We start from the raw sequence: 613 nt of genomic DNA, 5'->3' as shown, positions 1-613 counted from the left end.
ATCAGAATTCCAAAACAAAACAGAAGATCTCTTTAGTGTAGACAATTATAAAACTCTTCGGATAAATGGAGAAGTAATAACAAAAAAAAATTTAAACTCTCTTTTAATCGTTTCAACAAATAAAAGTGAATAATTAAAAATTCCCAAAACCAAACCAGGAGAGAAGATAACTATTCTTTAGCGTAGACAATTATAAATTTTCACGGATAACACTCGAAACCCCTTAAACGACGAATCAGTTAAAAGATTAATTCGCACAGAGATTTCGGAAACGTGAAATGCTATATCAATATACAGAGGCAAAGTTTAATTGTCCGGCCATGTAACGGGGCATAGCGCCTAACTCCCCTCAGCAAAGACAGACACGCATAACAGAGATAATGGAAAAGTAGAAGTCTAATATAATATGTATAAATACCAGATAAGAACTGCATCTAAACTGATGAGGGTGATAACATTAGTTAATGCTATTATTGAGAATAATTATATTCATTGATAATGTGTTGCTGTTAATATTATCGTAATGTTAATATTTTAGTAGATTCACTGTTATTATTAGTGTGATGTGATAATAGTGATAATGATGATAATGATAATCTATGATAAAAGGATG

This window comes from Penaeus monodon, chromosome 21 (genome assembly GCF_015228065.2).
Source record: "Penaeus monodon isolate SGIC_2016 chromosome 21, NSTDA_Pmon_1, whole genome shotgun sequence".
Taxonomy (NCBI): Eukaryota; Metazoa; Arthropoda; class Malacostraca; order Decapoda; family Penaeidae; genus Penaeus; species Penaeus monodon.
This window is presented reverse-complemented; position numbering follows the sequence as displayed.